Genomic DNA, 18009 nt, shown 5'->3' with positions numbered 1-18009 from the left:
ACTCCTGGAGATAGTGCAGGACAGAGGAGCCTGGTGTGCTGCAGTCCATGGGGTCACAGAGTCAGACATGACTTAGCGACTGAACAACAACGATGACAACAGCTGACCCAGTCCTACCCCGACGCACACCATAAACATGTTCCTTCTCAGAGCTGCCATCTCTGATGTGTGTCAGCAGGATGCAACACAAAACACATGGGACATTGATGTGCTCAGTGGCATTGTAAGAGTAAAAATATTATTGATAGCTGGCAAAGATAGCTAATAAATTATAGCATATCTCTATAATTCAATGTTTTTCAGTGATTAAAAATTTATTTTTGAATTTAAATGATATCAGAAAAGGCTCATGTCTAAAGGAAATAGACAACTGCAAAAATTGAATCCGGTCTGTGGAATAATCCACAGTGAAGCTCTGTATAAATGTTGATTTCTCTGATTTTGATAAATGCACTGTAGTTATATAAGAGAATGTCCCTTTTTTAGGAAACAAACACTGTACTACAGTATTTATGAGTGAAGGAGCATCATGTCTACACTTACTCTCAAATGATTAACAGAAAAAATAATATACAGAAAGAATGATGAAGCAAAATGTAAGAATATTCTCAGTGGGAGAATATGAATGGAAGGTATGATTTTTTCAAAAAGCAAATAACCCAATTTAAGAAAATCCAATGATAAGGACAGATAATTCACAGGAGAGTAAAATGTCTAAGAAAATTAAATACAGTGATGCTCAAACCTTACTAGTAATCAGAGAAATGCAAATTAGAACAATGAATTCTTGTTTTTCACCCATGTCAGCAAGGATGTGGGAACACAGTCACTCTCAGACATTTTTGATAGTTGTTTGGAGTGTTAACAGCACTTATATATAACAAATTTGGAAAGGTGCATGCCTTTTGATGCAGTAATTCTACCTTCTAGGCACAAAATCCCAGGGATGGGGGAGCCTGGTGGGCTGCCGTCTATGGGATTGCACAGAGTTGGACACGACTGAAGTGACTTAGCAGCAGCAGCAGCAGGCACAGAATGAAAAAATGCTGCATGCAAAATCATACATAGAGAGTGAGTTTTATTTGGCTTAAAAAAAAAAAGGTATAAGTAAATCACAAAAATGGTAACAATGATTAAGAATTATCTCCAGGTTTTAAAAAGGAGAAGGGTTTCTTCTCAGTATTGCTTTTTAAAAAATACATGAAATACTCAAGCAAGCAGGAAACATACAAAAACAAAAATAGCAAACCTTCATGTACCCATGAACCAGAGTTAAGTGATGTGAACAGTTCTAAGAAAATAAGTCATTAGATGTGCTTGAAGACCATCGCAACTTCTTTCCACTCTTTTCATCTTAGAGTTTCTTCTTTCTAAACTTTCTTCTTTAAGTTTGTCTGTATTTTACAATGTTAGTTTATTACCCTTATAACAAGAACAACCCTTTTGAAAAGCAGCATTGAATGGAAACAGAGAGAATGATAAAGCAAATGTAGTAAGAATATTCTCAGTGGGAAAATATGGATGGAGGGTATAATTTTTTTGAAAAGCAAATAAGCACATCATTTGCACACTGCTCAGAATGTCTGGGGGACTTTGGTAATTCCCTCTGACTATTTGTTACTGGAGAAACCAGGGTATTGTCAGGTACCTCCACTTGTATGCCATAAGACTGGCTACTTGTAAGTCTCTGAGTGGAAATAAAATGCCAGTTAGAAACCAGTAGCTTTCACATTTGAATGCCCAGTAACTCTTCAGTGGTCAATACCTGCTGAAATAGTAGTTGCAACATGACTGAACTCAAAGGAAAGCAGGTGCTGATAAATTTTTCTCCTAGCCCAACCACTTTGTAACATTGAGGAATTTAAATTCTAGAGCAAGCATATCACTTGGCCAATACCAGACCTAGATCTCATATGGAGGAGACTAAAGGAAGGGTATTACCAGCAGCCTAACACTGGATCCCTCTTTCCCTTTGTGGAAAATGAGGGCTAAAAGGCACCATGGCTTTGATGTGTTCCCAGGATGTTCCACTGACAACAGGTTCCCTCCTCAGATTCCCCAGACCTGGAGCCTGGTCAGTGTCCCCTTCAGCGGACAGACAAGAAGGGGTTTTTCCCTTGTACTGGGTCCCTGGTCTTGCCCAGGTTGAGACTGTTCATCCAGTCCCAAAAGTCTGCGAGTGATCAATCCGTGCCTCTCAAGTGTCAGCTCTTTCGCCTGACGGATGATAGGAATCTATAGAATTGGCCTCATGCCTGGGATTTAGGGACACACACATGCACCTTCACAACCTCTCAGATCTGGATTTTCACTTTGTGTCTCTCAAGAAGACGAACAACAGAAGCAGTATATATCAACTCACCTGACCCAACATGATGGACTTTTAAATGAAATTTTGCCTGATCAAAAGCAGACATGGTAGCCAAGCCTCCAAGATGACCCCTAAAGGTCCCCATCTCCTGGAGTTCATGAAATTCTGGAATAGCCTCCTCCCATGCTGTAGCAGGGTAGGCCCATGTGACACGTAGAATATGGTAGAAGTAACGGTCTGTTCCTTCCAAGATTAGATGTATGAAAGGTACTGTGGCTTCTGTTTTGAGCACACTCCACCTCTCTCTCTCTCTCTCAACTCACTTGGGGAGAAGCCACCTGCCATGTTTTGAGGACACTCAGCAGCCCTGTGGAGGGGCCTGGAGAATGGAAAACTCTAGCCAGGAGTCACATGAGTGAATCTTCTTGGAAGCAGATCCTCTAGCGCCAGTCAAGGCTTGACTGCAACCTCATGAGACTCTTTAAGCCAGAAATCCTTAGCTAAGCCACTCGCAGATTTTTGACCCCCAGAAACTGTGAGATAATGAATGTTTGTTGTTTTAAGCTGTGGAATATTGGGGGTAATTTTTTATCACTCCCAAACTGAGTGATAACTCAGGTAACTGAACTCACTGTCCCTCAATACTCAGTATGCTACAACGAAGTTTTTACCAAGCTATGTTTGAGAGTTTAAAAAAATGTTGGCTGCATGCAGACACAGAGAAAGGACTTGGGGACACAACAGTGGGGAAGGAATTGGGGGTATAAACTGAGAGAGTAGCGCTGACATATACATACTGCCATATGTAAAGTAGATAACCAGTGGGAATCTGCTATGCAACACAGAGAGCTCAGGTCAGTGCTGTGTGATGACCTAGATGGATGGGATGCAGGAAAAATGGAAGCGAGCCACAGGAGGGAAAGGATATATGTATACTTATAGCTGATTCATGTTGCTGTATAGTAGAAACTAACATGACATTGTAAAGCAATTAAAATTAAAAAAATATATTGGTCACAGACTTTCACATAATTTTAAAGCCCTTTATTTAATATATCTATAACTGATGGACCCACAATTTCTTATTTCTCAGTTGACTAAACTCTTGATAGTGAAAGATGATCCAAAGGATTACAAATTGCTGCCATACCCAAGCAAACTGTGCCTTTCAAAGTAGGATAGGGAAACACTATTTTATGAGGCTTTCAGGGTGCTGCCTCCTGCAGGCTTTCCCTGAGCACACTGCAGAAATCCTCTGTGTGGCTCTCAGACAGCTTGATTTGGGACAATATACCAGGCTCTTAGGGATGGCCTGGCTGGCTTTGTCACCGCCAGTCTCTTTCTTCAGAACACTGTAAATCAAAGGCCCCAGCTAAAGCTTATACATCAGACTTGGAGATGAAGAGAAGACAAGATCTAGGGAGGCATACATAAAACCTTCCTTGTGAGACAGCATGACAGCAGGCTAAGAGATCATCTAACATCAGCCTAAAGTAACACGTTCCCATCTTTATTTTATGAACTTTCCTTGGACTTCCACAACTGTTCCTTTTCAAACCTACCTATGGCAAACAATTCTGAGTTTACTGGTAAAAATATCATGGTGGGAAAATGTCTTCTAATCTGGACCTTTCAGAAATGGATTTCATGGGTTTTCTATCACTAAAGGGTAAATTCCAAGACAGGAAAGACTGTTTCTAGCTCACACTTCCTCCCTAGGAGGAAGCACAGAGCTTGTTCAATGAATAGTTGGTGAATATCTATACTGAATTTACTTTCCATCTCTGAAGGCCTGCAGTCGAAAGGTATCAGCTGAGTGCCTGTGGGTACAGCATGGTGCCCTTGCATTGCTCCTTAGCCGTGAGGGCCATGAAAGTTAGCACGGCACAGACCTGAAACTGGAAAAGGCTATCAGGCCCCCATGTGTGTCCACTGGAATCCAGCAGCTCTTCAGGCACAAAAACAAATGTGTGACTTTCTTAGCAAATTAACTGCTGTTTTAAATATTCTGCAGAGTTCTGATGGTGCCTAAAATCAATAAACATTCATCAATAAATACCACATTATATGTGGAGAAGACAAAGCAGTTACAAAAGTGAGCATTACAGTGAAAAACCAAAGTTTGAGACTGAAAATAATGGATAACGGTGAGTATACAGATGATTTTTGTCCTTCTAATGTTCTGTACTTTTAAAAGTCTCCTACAATTAGCATGTATTGATTTTAAATTAAGAAGAAAATAAATGGTATTCCTGTAGGGGCAGAATCAGGTGAAAGGGGAAAAAATACTAGGCAAATTAACAAAAATGAGTCAGGGAAAGGTACCCTCTGCTGGCGAACCATAATGATGACTAGCACGAACTTCGGAGTCTGCTGTGCCCTGTTCACATCTCACCATTGCTGCAATATTGTTATGGGCAGGTAATTTTGCCTTTGAGCCTCAGTTTCCTCATCTATAATACAGGAATAACAGTGTCTTCTTTAGGTAGAGAATGAAGATTAAATGAGACAATATGTTGAAGGATCTCAGGTCAGCAGCTGTTATTTCTGTATTGTTATGGGTGATAGTGAGTGACACCTTACACAACTCTTGGGGTTACTATAGCAGCCCCAACTTTCTCTCCTGATACACAGATATAGAGCTCTTCCTACCCCATTCTTCTACCACTTTCTTTATTCTGTTTTCTCTTTTCTCCACTGCTTTTGTCTCTGCCAACTGGAACCAGTAATACTCACTGGTGTGCCACTACCAACACTCACTGGTATGCTTAGGTCCACAGGCGGGATCTAGTTTAGTAAGTCAGGGCAAGGTCACATGATCCAGGGTTCCTGCCATATGTGATCTCAAGCTTCTTAATCACTCTTGGCAACTCTGTGTCATCTAACCTATAAAGTGGGGACAAGATCTCTGCCTTTACTTAATATGGAAAAATAGTAGAGAAAAAAATCTAAATAACCTCTCACAAAACTTCATGGCAACTAGATGGCGAAAAAGTGGAAACAGTGACAGACTTTATTTTCTTAGGCTCTGAAATCACTGCAGACAGTAACAGAAGCCACGAAATTAAAAGACACTTGCTCCTTGGAAGAAAAGCTATACAAACCTTCACAGCATATTAAAAAGCAGAGACATCACTTTGCTGACAAAGGTCCATATAGTTAAAGCTATGGTTTTTCCAGTAGTCATGTACAGATGTGAGAGTTGGACATAAAAACGGCTGAGCACCAAAGAATGGATGCTCTCAAATTGGTGCTGGAGAAGACTCCTGAGACTTCTTGATATCCTTGGACTGCAAGGATATCAAACGAGTCAATCCAAAAGAAAATCATCCCTGAATATTCACTGGAAGGACAGATGATGAAGCTGAAGCTTCATTACTTTGGCCACCTTATGCAAAGAGCCAACTCGCTAGAAAAGACCCTGATTCTGGGAATGGTTGAGGGCAGGAGGAGAAGGGGACAACAGAGGATGCGATGGCTGGATGGCATCATTGACTCAATGGACATGAGTTTGAGTCAACTCTAGGAGATAGTGAAGGATGGGGTTGCAAAGAGTCAGACAAGACTGAGCAACTGAGCAACAACAAAAACCTCTGCCAATGACACAATATCTGGTACCAGACTTGCCCTTCTGCTGTAAATAACCAGAAAATAGGACAAAATGTATGGAACAACTCTTTTCAAATACTGGACACAGGTGGTATAGGATCCCTGAGAAAAGGAAAACAAAACAAGATGCATAAGGACTGCCCCAGTTTCCTGCCTGGAGGCACTTTCTGGACCACAGTGCAGGAGTGGGATCTAAGCAGAGCCCAATAAGGAGACAGATACGAGTGTAAGGTACTTGGAATTTGTGAGGCTAAGTCCTAGAGAGGAGGGAGCTACACAGGGAAAGGGCTCCAGAGACTGCAACAGGTATTCTTTTTGCATCTTTTACTGAGCACATGATCTTGATTCATTTTGAAGGCGAACCATTTAACATCACAGTAATTCACAGTTTTTGTCCCAGCCACTAATGCTGAAGAAGCTGAAGAGTCAAACAGTTCTATGAAGACCTATAAGACCTTATAGAACTAACAAACAAACAAAAGATGTTCTTTTCATCATAGGGATTAGAATGCAAAAGTAGGAAGTCAAGAGATACCTGGAGTAACAGGCAAGTTTGGTCTTAGAGTACAAAATGAGGCAGGCCAAAGGATAACAGAGTTCTGTCAAGAGAATACACTGGTCATAGTAAAAACCCACTTCCAACAACACAAGAGATGATGCTACACATGGACATCACAAGGTCAATACTGAAATCTGATTGATTATATTCTTTGTACCCGAAGATGGAGAAGTTTTATACAGTCAGAAAAACAAGACCAGGAGCTGACCGTGGCTCAGATCATGAACTCCTTATTGCAAAATTCAGGCTTAAATTAAGAAAGGAGGGGAAATCACTAGGCTATTCAGGTAAGACCTAATTCAAATCCCTTATATTTATATATTGGAGTTGATGAATAGACTCAAGGGATTAGATCTGGCAGACAAGAGTGCTTGAAGAACTATGGACAGAGGTTTCTAACACTGTACAGGAGGCAGTGACCAAAACCATCCCCAAGAAAAAGAAATGCAAAAAGGCAAAGTGGTTGTCTGAGGAGGCCTTAAAAATAGCTGAAAAAAGAAGAGAAGCAAAAGGCAGAGGAGAAAGGGAAAGATATAACCAACTGAATGCAGAGTTCCAGAGAATAGCAAGGAAAGATAAGAAGGCCTCTTTAAATGAACAATGCAAAGAAATAGAGGAAAACAACAGAATGGAAAAGACTAGAGATCTCTTCAAGAAAATCAGATATACAAGGGAACATTTCATGCAAAGACAGGCATGATAAAGGACAGAAATGGTATGGACCTAACAGAAGATATTAAGAAGAGGTGACAAAAATGCACAGAAGAACTATGCAAAAAAGATCTTAATGGCCTGGATAACCAGAATGGTGTGATCACTCACATAGAGCCAGACATCCTGGAGTGTGAAGTCAAGTGGGCCTTAGGAAACATCAGGAGGTGATGGAATTCCAGCTGATCTATTTCAAACCCTAAAGATGATGCTGTGTAAGTGCTGTACTCAATATGCCAGGAAATTTGGAGAAGTCAGCAGTGGCCACAGGACTGAAAAAGGTCAGCTTTCATTCCAATCCCAAAGAAGGGCAATGCCAAAGAATGTTCAAACTACCATACAATTGCATTCATTTCACATGCTAGCAAAGTAACACTCAAAATCCTTCAAGCTAGGCTTCAAAAGTATGTGAACCAAGACCTTCCAGATGTACAAGCTGGATTTAGAAAAGGCAGAAGAACTAGAGATCAAATTGCCAACATCCATTGGATCATAGAAAAAGCCAGGGAATTCCAGAAAAACATCTACTTCTGCTTCACGACTACACTAAAGCCTTTGACTATGTGGATCACAACAAACTGTGGAAAATTCTTAGAGATGGGAATACCAGATCACCTTACCCGCCTCCTGAGAAATCTGTATGCAGGTCAAGAAGCAACAGTTAGAACTGGATATGGAACAATGGACTGGTTCAAAATTGGGAAAGGAGTATGTCAAGGCTGTATGTTGTCACCCTGCTTATTTAACTTATATGCAGAGTACATCATGCGAAATTCTGGGCTGGGATGAATCTCTTGCTGGGAGAAATATCAACAATCTCAGATATTCAGATGATATCACTCTAATGACAGAAAGTGGAGAGAAACTAAAGAGCTTCTTGATGAAGGTGAAAGAAGAGAGTGAAAAAGTTGGCTTAAAACTCAACATTCAAAAAACAAAGATCATGGCATCCAGTCCCATCTGTTCATGACAAATATATAGGGAAAAAGTGGAAACAAGGGCATATTTTATTTTCTCGGGCTTCAAAATTACTATGGACAGTAACTACAGCCGTGAAATTAAAAGACATTTGCTCTTTGGGAGAAAAGCTATGACAATCCTAAGTGAAAGTGAAAATGAAGTCGCTCAGTTGTGTCTGACTCTTTGCGACCCCATGGACTGTAGCCTACCAGGCTCCTCCGTCCATGGAATTTTCCAGGCAAGAGTACTGGAGTGGGCTGCCATTTCCTTCTCCAGAGGATCTTCCCAACCCAGGGATTGAACCCAGGTCTCCTGCATTGCAAGCAGACACTTTACTGTCTGAGGCACCAGGGAAGCCCTTATGACAATCCTAAACACTGTATTAAAAAGCAGAGACATCACTTTGCTGACAAAGGTCTGTATAGTCAAAGCTATGGTTTTTTCAGTAGTCATGTATAGAGGTGAGAGTTGGACCATAATGAAAGCTGAGCACCGAAGAATTGATACTTTTGAATTGTGGTGCTCAAGAAGACTCTCAAGAGTCCTTTGGACAGCAAAAGATCAATCTAGTCAATCCTGAAGGAAATCAACCCTGAATATTCATTGGAAAGATTGATACTGAAGCTCTAATAGTTTGCCCACCTGATGTGAAGAGCCGACTCATTGGGAAAGACCCTGATTCTGGGAAAGATTGAGGGCTGGAGGGGAAGGGGCATCAGAGGATGAGATTGTCGGATGGCATCACCGACTCAATGGACATGAGTTTGAGCAAATTCCGGGAGACAGTGAAGAACATGGGAGCCTGGTGTGCTACTGTCCATGGCGTCACAAAGAGTCAGACAAGACTGAGCAGCTGAACAACAAGAACTGAGCACTAAGTTGTGCACATTTATGGTGAAACTCCATAAAACCAGGCAAACAGGGAAGTTGAGCTGAACAAGTCCAAAACCTAGAAGACTGCCATGTTCTGGCAGCCATAAGGAAGAAAACTTGCTGACCGTCAGTAGTGATCCAGTAAGGCCACATCTTGGTAATAAGCTAAACTAAGGACTGAGTAAAGACTACACCAAAATCTCCCTAGTGAACTTAAAAACAAGCCTGAAAAACAGCAAGCTGACGAGCAAGTAACTTAACTGTCTGCCAAAAGAAACTTCAGTACTTTTTAAAGACTGCAAAAAAAAAAAAACAACAACAACATTGACGTCAACAACATATCATGAAGTCCAAGCAGCTAGTAGAACTTAACTAGACTTGAGAAGTAGAAAAATGTGACCTATATCCAGAAGAAAAATCAATCAGTAGAACTAGATCTTGAAAGGACAGAGATGATGGAATGAGTAGACAAGAACTTGAAAATAGCTATTATGAATATCCTCAAGGTTCTAAAGGAAAACATGAACACTGTGAGTAAAGAAATAGGAAGATCTGTGACAGTTTTGCTTCTTTATACAGATAATTTTATTTATTTTTGGCTGCACTGGGTCTTCACTGCTGCACAGGCTTTCCTTTAGCTGGCATGAGTGGGGACTATTCTCTACTTGTGGGGTGAGGGCTTATCATTGTGGTAGCCTCTCTGGCGGAGCATGGACTCTGAGGCATGCAGGCCTCAGTAGTTTTGGCTCCCAGGTTCTAAGCGCAGGCTCTGTAGTTGTGGCACACAGACTTAGTTGCTCTGCAGCATGTGAGATCTTCCCAGATCAGGGATTGAACCTGTCTCCTGCATTGGCAGGTGAATTCCTTACCACAGGGCCATGAAGGAATCCCTGTGATAGTTTTAAAACTGGCCCTTTTATACTGTCAAGCATTTCAGTCATAATATTGGATCTTGAATATGATCCAATGGAGTCCTAACCACTGGTTAGAACTAGAAAAAGTATGAATCAGGAACCAAATCAGAAGAATAAGTTCCAGAGCCACTTCTATCATTATCTTGCTATGGCACTCAGGCCCTGACTTGCATTTTCTGGAGTCCAAGATCCTCATCTGTGAACTGAAGATGTGGACCTAAGTAATATTAGTTGCTCAATTTTTCTGATTTTAAAGTCACACTGCCTCCTGTTTACCCATAGGGAATGGATCCCTGAAGCACAAAAATTCATTCATCCAGCACTTCACTTGAAACCAATACTTAGGGAGTTCCATGGCAGACCAGTGGTTAGGACTCCATACTTTCACTGCCAAGGGTGCAGCTTCAATCTCTGGCTAAGATTCCATAAGCTGCATGTTGCTAAGTCACTTCAGTCGTGTCCGACTCTGTGCGACCCCATACACGGCAGCCCACCAGGCTCCCCTGTCCCTGGGATTCTTCAGGCAAGAACACTGGAGTGGGTTGCCATTTCCCTCTCCAATGCATGAAAGTGAAAAGGGAAAGTGAAGTCGCTCAGTCATGTCCGACCCTCAGCGACCCCATGGACTGCAGCCTTCCAGGCTCCTCCGTCCATGGGATTTTCCAGGCAAGAGTACTGGAGTGGGGTGCCATTGCCTTCTCCGATAAGCTGCATAGCACAGCCAAAATATATGTGTTGTTGTCCAAGAGCCCAGTTCAGTCTGACTCTGCAACCCCATGGACTGCAATATGCCAGGCCTCCCTGCCCCTCACCATCTCCCAAAGTTTGCCCAAGTTCATGTCCATTAAATTGGTGATGCTATCCAGCCATCTTATCCTCTGACACCCTCTTCTTCAGCTCTCAATCTTTCCCAGCATCAGGAATTTTTCCAATGAGTCAAAAATATATATATCAACCGTTATCAGTCAGGTTGTGTGTGACAGATCTAGGCACAGAACTTTTCTGTTTCTAAAGAGGAATACTCAATGGTTCTTGAATCTATCTGCCCAGGAAATCCTTATTTAAAACCAGAAAATTGTGATTCAAGGAAAATGTTTCTTTTTGGTGCTATAATAAAGTCACTTAAGAATTTTTTTTAAAAATGTAATTAGAGAGCAGAAATTTCTTTTAAAATACTAATACTTCTATTCGTAGCCAATTCCATGTTCAGACAGTAAAGCATCTGCCTACAATGCCAGAGACCCAGGTTTGATCACTGGGTCCAGAAGATCCTCTGGAGAAGGAAATGGCAACCCACTCTAGTACTCTTGCCTGGAAAATCCCATGGATGGAGAAGTGTGGTAGGCTACAGTCCATGGGGTTGCAAAGAGTCGGACATGACTGAGTGACTTCACTTTCTTTCTTTCTTTCTTTCTTTCCATGACCCAAAACCCATGAGCTTCAAATTCTACTAGTTGTGCCATTTTGTTGTTGTTGTTCAGCTGCCAAGTCATGTCCAACTCTGAGACCACATGGACTGCAGCATGCCAGGCTTCCCTGTCCCTCACCATCTCCCAAGTTCATGTCGATTGAATGGGTGATGCCATCCAACCATCTTATCCTCTGTTGCCCTGTTCTCCTTCTGCCTTCAGTCTTTTCCAGCATCAGGGTCTTTTCTAATGTGCCAGCTGTTTGCATCAGGTGGCCAAAGTATTGGAGCTTCAGCTTCAGCATCAGTCCTTCCAAAGAGTATTCAGGGTTGATTTCCTTTAAGATTAACTGCTTTGATCTATTAGCTTTCCAAGGGACTCTCAAAAGTTTTCTCCAGCACCACAGTTTGAAAGCATTAATTCTTCGGCACTCAGCCTTCTTTATGATCCACCTCTCACATCCGTACATGACTATTGGCAAGATCATAGTCTTGTCTATATGGACCTTGGCTGGCAGTGATGTCTTTGCTTTTCAACACACTATCTAGGTTTGTCATAGTTTTCCTGCCAAGAAGCAATCGTCTTCTAATTTCATGGCTACAGTCACCATCCACAGTGATTTCAGAGTCCAAGAAGAGGATATCTGTCACTGCTTCCACCTTTTCCCCTTCTATTTGCCATGAAGTGATGGGACTGGAAGCCATGATCTTAGTTTTAATATTGCGTTTTAAGTGGGCTTTTTCTCTCTCCCCCTTCAGCCTCATCAAGAGGTTCTTTAGTTCCTCTTCACTTTCTGCCATTAGAGTGGTATCTGTATATCTGAAGTTGTTGGTATCTCTCCCAGCAATCTTGATTCTAGCTTGTAACTCATCCAACCCAGCATTTCAAATGATGTGTTCTGCATGTAAGTTAAATAAACAGAGTGACAATAAACAGCCCTGTTGTACTCCTTTCTCAATCTGTTGTTCCATACAGGGTTCTAACTGTTGCTTCCTGACCGCATGCAGGTTTCTCAGGAGATAGGTAAGATGGTCTGGTATTCCCATCTTCTTAAAAACTTTGTTATGTCATTACTTTCATATAAAAACAAATTCCCAAAAACAGAGAAAGAAGTGCCATAAAGTGAGGAAAGCCACTTATGGCATGCCATAAAATAAAATAATACTGAGAAGGAATTTTCAGTGGTTATAAGGAGGTTTATCAACAGTCTGTTTTCTAGAACAGAGATTAGCAAATTTTTCCTGTAAAAGGCCATCAGTTCAGTTCAGTTCAGTCGCTCAGTCGTGTCCGACTCTTGGCGACCCCATGAATTGCAGCACGCCAGGCCTCCCTGTCCATCACCAACTCCCGGAGTTCACCCAAACTCATGTCCATTGAGTCGGTGATGCCATCCAGCCATCTCATCCTCTGCTGTCCCCTTCTCCTCCTGCCCCCAATCCCTCCCAGCATCAGAGTCTTTTCCAATGAGTCTACTCTTCCCATGAGGTGGCCAAAGTACTGGAGTTTCAGCTTTAGCATCAGTTCTTCCAATGAACACCCAGGACTCATCTCCTTTAGGATGGACTGGTTGGATCTCCTTGCAGTCCAAGGGACTCTCAAGAGTCTTCTCCAACATCATAGTTCAAAAGCATCAATTCTTCGACACAGCTTTATTCACAGTCCAACCCTCACATCCATACGTGACCACTGGAAAAACCATAGCCTTGACTAGACGGACCTTTGTTGGCAAAGTAATGTCTCTGCTTTTGAACATACTATCTAGGTTGGTCATAACTTTCCTGCCAAGTAGTAAGCATCTTTTAATTTCACGGCTGCAATCACCATCTACAGTGATTTTGGAGCCCCAAAAAATAAAGTCTGACACTGTTTCCACTGTTTCCCCATCTATTTCCCATGAAGTGATGGGACCAGATGCCATGATCTTAGTTTTCTGAAAGTTGAGCTTTAAGCCAACTTTTTCACTTTCCTTTTTCACTTTCATCAGGAGGCTTTTGAGTTCCTCTTCACTTTCTGCCATAATGGTGGTGTCATCTGCATATCTGAGGTTATTGATATTTCTCCCAGCAATCTTGATTCCAGCTTGTGCTTCTTCCAGCCCAGTATTTCTCATGATGCACTCTGCATAGAAGTTAAATAAGCAGGGTGACAATATACAGCCTTGACATACTCCTTTTCCTATTTGGAACCAGTCTGTTGTTCCATGTCCATAAGGCTGTACATAAACAGGCCTGGGTCAGATTTGGTCTATAGGCCATACTGCTAACCCTGGCTCTACAGTCTTATTTAGATATCATTGATCTCTACCTCAGACTTTACTGAATTAGAATCTATGTTTTAAAACAGACTGATGACTGATATGGACATTACATTTAGAGAAGAACTGCTCTTAAGGCAGTGGTTTTTAAGTTTAGCTGCATATTGGAACTACCTGAGGAGGTTTTAAAAACTCCTGATTTCCCAGGCTGCCCTCTGTATCAATTAAATCAAAGCTCTGGCAGTGGGTCCCAAGCATCAGTAATATCATTAAAGCTCCTTCCCAGGTGACACTAATCATCCTCAGCCAATGTTGAGAATCAAGGCTGAAGAGGCTCACTTAGTACAATCAAATCAATCACCGAGCTCATCTGCTAGCAGACAAAGAAGCCCAATGCCTCACCAGGCCTGCTCCCTCTCAGAGATGAATGTATTTCAGAACTACAGAAATTCCCAAGGAGCATGAATGGTGACAAACAACCTTAGATCAAACTCAATGTCTCCTCCAATCCTCTGGTGGTGTGTAATTAGAAAGAATAATCTTGGAAGCGCAGAACTTATTTAAAAGGATGTTACCAATTGCAGCCTCAAAAGTTGAACATTTAGCTAAAAGCAGAAAATTCAATAATCTTTCATGACTTTGGAATTATGTTAAGGAATTAATTCTATAGGGCTGTGTTCAGAAGCATTTAAAATTCAGGAACATTTACCAGGAAATATACAGATGTTCCTAAATAAACCACCACTGAGTGCTCAGTACTTTTCTTTGAGCTTCTTGGGTCCCACAGATGAGACATACTTTTTCCAATATCAATAAATAACACTTTTAAAGATGCTTCCTGAATTGATACCCAGGCTGCCATGGATGAGAAGCAGTAATAGGTACTTTGAAAAAAGCTGGTTCAATTCTTGGTATAAAGTCAAAAACGACCATCAGTCCTTTTTATTTGCTTCTTTTCGCTTTGTACTTTGAGGAGATAGTGCTATAAGTATATGACTATTTCTCTAATTGCTATTATCTGATATTTGCATTTTCTCCTCTTCCAAAGAAAAGCATAGAAGAGACTCTTTATCACAGAATTAACTTTACAAGCAAAAATAAAATAAAATAAAACATTAACTTACTTCACTAATACTAAAATTCTTCCAGCCTCTACATAAGTCACGTATCAGAGGCCTTTCCCAGCTGTGGTGTTTAAAATGCACCCCCATGCTCAAGCGTTTTCTTCATAGCATCAATTGATATAGTACTTATTTATTTGTTTTATTGTGTATCTATCCCTTCTGTACCCCCTCCAACCAGGACCCTAGTGCTAGAATAAAAGCTCCTTGAAGGCTGGGTCTTTATTTTGCTCACTGTGTATGCCCAGTGCCAAGCGCAGGGTCTGACACATAACAGACACTCAGTAAACACTTATTGACTGGATGAATGAACAACACCTACTGCATTTTAAAGAATCCAGTCATCAGGAGTTCAAGTAAACAACCCAATACAATATGGAGAAAACAGAAAAGAGCTCAGCATGTTGGTGAGGTATTAACACCTAGTAAGAAAGATACACATTAGAAAAGTTCTCACTAATCTAATGATTTGCCTATAAAGCAGAGAGACAAACAGTTTAACTGAACTTGAATCTTGGTATAATCTACTAAAAATATGATTCACAAACTTTACAGAAATGTCTCCACCAGAGAAAATTTAATTGACAGAAAAGAAGAGCCAGCTACCCATTCACTTGTTCAAAGATGTTAAAATTTTTAAAAATGTTAGGAAGGACTCAAATTTTATGCACCGTAACCTCTAAGATATAGTTAGTAATAGTATTTATCACCATTTTCCAGTTACCTATTATGTATAAGGGGACAGCAGGCAGTGCTTTATGTGCTGTATACATCAAATAGTCCTGAGCAGTGGCCTGTAAACTCATGCTGAGTTGTGATGAAATTCTCACCAGTTCATGGCTAAGTGAGAAAACTAGTGACTGGAGAAGATGGATCTTTATTTGGGGATGAGATTTTTCTTTCACTTTGGATATTAAAATATCCTTTTTTTCACAAAATGATGGGAAGTTTGTGGAGTGACTGATATATGCTGTTTTTAAGATCTTTCCTTGGCAAAATAAAGAGATGGCCCAATCTCTGTTGGGCTTCAAAAAAGCAGAAAAAAGGAGGACTACCCAAACACTGCCAAATGTCCGATGGGGGCAAAAATCACCTCTGGTTGAGAATCACTGGTGTGGAGTGAAAACCTGAGTTATGTAAACAAAAGAGGGAAGATGGACGCATTGTTATAAGACACAGAATTATAGTAGAAGACAATCTGTCCTGGCCTGGAGCTGGAGCTGCCAAGGGTCATTCTTGGTGGCAGAGTGGCAGTCTTCAGGAGCAAGCTGGACTGTGGCACTGGGGACCCACCTCAGGCGAGGAACACAGCTTTTTGAACACGGGGGCGCTGCTAATCAGACTGACAGTAGGGCTTTGCCCACAGAAGGAAAAAGGGATTTAAGTGTGAACTCAGATTGTTCTGAGTTTATTTGCATGAATCTAATTCTAAGGAATCTGTTTAAGGAGAGCATATCTGTTAATGATATCAAGATTTACTTTAAACAGTAGTTAGTATTCATTTCATGGAATTAAAATGGGTTGCCCATTTTTGTGCAAACATGTTCATTCAGCTCCTTTCTCCTATTTACTCATACTTCTAGCTCTTTAGTGAGTTTTTAAAAAGCTGTCACTTTAATCACTTATGAACACAGTCTTAGAAAGAAAAATCCACCCCAACATTTCTCACTTTCTTTTATGAGAAATTCTTTCATAGCTCCACCTCTGGAAGAACATTCTAAAGATGTATGTGCCACAGCTCTGTATCTGCCACTATGGAAACTCACTAAAAAATGTTACTCCCTTAAATTCCTTCATGGCATATTAATTTGATGTTCTAAAACAAATATTTTACCATGAAATAACTCCCAGAAAATAGTAAGTTCAATCTAACTAAACTGGCTTCTCTAGCCCTTCCACCATCTGTAAATGTGTCTCTTATACTTTCTTAAAGGGATCAGTTTTTGGTCATTGTGTGTGTGTTAGACACTCAGTCAAGTCTGACTCTTTTTGTGACCCCATGGACTGTAAGGATCCGTTAGGATCCTCTGTCCATGCAATTCTCCAGGAAAGAATATTGTAGTGGGTTGCCATTTCCTTTTTGAGGGATCCTTCCCAACCCAGGATCGAACCTGGGTCCCGTAGGCTTCATTATAAATATTCTCCACTAATATCTACTAAATCACTAATATTTAAAATAAACAGTGGGGTCTTCCCTGGTGGTACAGCGGATAGAAATCCTCCTGCCAATGCAGGGGACACAGGTTCGATCTGTGATCTGAGAAGATTCCACATGCCAAGTAGCAATGGAACCCATGAACCACAACCACTGAGTCTGCACTCTAGAGCCTGCAGGCTGCAAATACTGAGCCTGCATGCTGTAACTACTGAAGCCTGCCTGCCCTAGAGCCTGTGCTCCTCCACAAGAGAAACAACCTCAATGAGAAGCCCATGTACCTCAATGAAAAGAAAGCCCTCATGCAGCAGTGAAGACCCAGTGCAACCAAAAAGTAAAATAAACAAATAATTTTTAAAAATAATACATAAAGCATGAGACTTCCCTGATGGTCCAGTGGTTAGGACTTTACCTTCCAATGCAGGAGGTGCAGGTTTGATCCTGGGTTAGGGAGCTAAGCATGCCTCATGACCAAAAAACTAAAACAATTTTTTTACAAGCAATGTTGTAAAAAATTTAATAAAGACTTTAAAAAAAGGTCCATATCAAAAAAATCTAAATAAATTAATTAATTAATTAAAGCAATATAGTTCTCAAGATATGATCCAACTAACAAGAGTATTTACCCATCAAATACATTGGGTAAGATATGTATGAGGAAACCCATAACAAGACTGTGAGAGTTAAAAAGTGGAGACAACCTAAACATCCAACAACAGACATCACATCATGTAAATTATGGTCCAACCCCACAATGAAATACTATGCAGCCACCAAAAATATGAGATCTACGTGTATTAACATGGGAAGTACTTTAATATAGCATTAAGTGAAAAGAGTAAGATACACAATGGTGTGTATAGTAAAATTCTATTTGCACTTCTAAAAAAAATAGATATATGAACTATTTGTGTATGTGTACATGTGGTGAATGAATACATGTGGTGAATGAATACATGTGGTGTATGTGTATTGTGAAAACATATGTATGTTTAAGTTTATAACTGCAGAGAAAATGTCTAGAAAGATACATAAAAATTATTTACAATCATCTCTAGAGAGGAATATGGAAGAGACACAGGACTTTTCCTTTCATGCCCTTCTGTGTTATTTATTTTAATAACTTCGTAAAA

The 18009-nt window shown here is 40.7% G+C and overlaps 1 protein-coding gene across 2 annotated transcripts in view; it reads right to left on the bottom strand.

Annotated features, from left to right (window-relative positions):
* Window positions 1-18009, bottom strand: part of SHLD1 (shieldin complex subunit 1) — a 94085-nt gene that overhangs the window by 39923 nt on the left and 36153 nt on the right. The window lies entirely within an intron of this gene.

This window comes from Capricornis sumatraensis, chromosome 15 (assembly GCF_032405125.1).
Source record: "Capricornis sumatraensis isolate serow.1 chromosome 15, serow.2, whole genome shotgun sequence".
Classification (NCBI taxonomy): domain Eukaryota; kingdom Metazoa; phylum Chordata; class Mammalia; order Artiodactyla; family Bovidae; genus Capricornis; species Capricornis sumatraensis.
This window is presented reverse-complemented; position numbering and strand designations above follow the sequence as displayed.